Source organism: Empidonax traillii, unplaced genomic scaffold (assembly GCF_003031625.1).
Source record: "Empidonax traillii isolate 1590-97213 ecotype Southwest subspecies unplaced genomic scaffold, ASM303162v1 scaffold16:size2589160, whole genome shotgun sequence".
In the NCBI taxonomy this organism is placed as follows: Eukaryota; Metazoa; Chordata; class Aves; order Passeriformes; family Tyrannidae; genus Empidonax; species Empidonax traillii.
Window position 1 is genome coordinate 1,907,060 of NW_020955209.1, and position 736 is coordinate 1,907,795.

The following is a 736-nucleotide window of genomic DNA, read 5'->3' on the forward strand; positions in this document are numbered from 1 at the left end:
GTATTACACAGTTCAGTAGGATAGTTCCCATGCGCATACATGCTCTTGGAAATATGCAGATACATATGTTGAAAGACCATTAGACTCCACAACATCTACTGGGCTGCAACCCTACTGGTGCTGTGAGGTTTTTCATGGGAGTCACCAACAAATGCCTAGTCTTTCCAGAATCCCCATGTCAGCTCTGACCTGCTGGATCTATTCAAGTTTGAGAGCACAGAACTGAGGGTATGCAGGTATCTTCCCTGCCTAGCCATGTGTGAGCAGAGACAGAGAGGCTAGCACCACCACTGTGCTTGCCTGGCTGCCTGGAAGGACAGCTCAGGGTGGCCAGGCACAGTGGCAGCTCAGCCTCAAACAGAAATTATAGCAGAGACAAAAAGAACCAAAACAACCCCAAGCAATCTCGTGGGTTCTTTACATGAAATATCCTCTTGTAATGTTGCCTTTTGGGTTTGACCTTATCTAAGACCTCAGAGCTCCCCTTTCTGCTGTTCAGTACCTGCCTCTCCTGTCAAAATCTCTTCTGTCCAAGTGTTGTCTATGACCAGGTTTGAAGACCCTTCCCAAATCTTTGCTCTCTGCCTCCAGTCATGTTTCTCTCCCCACAGTGCCCACAGGTGCTGATGGCTGCAAACCTCCAGTAATACTTTGGAAATCAGATCATTTTACACACCAGCTCTATAAAATGGAGCCCCCACCACAAAGGAGCTTGTGCCCCTCCCAGTGTTGCTGT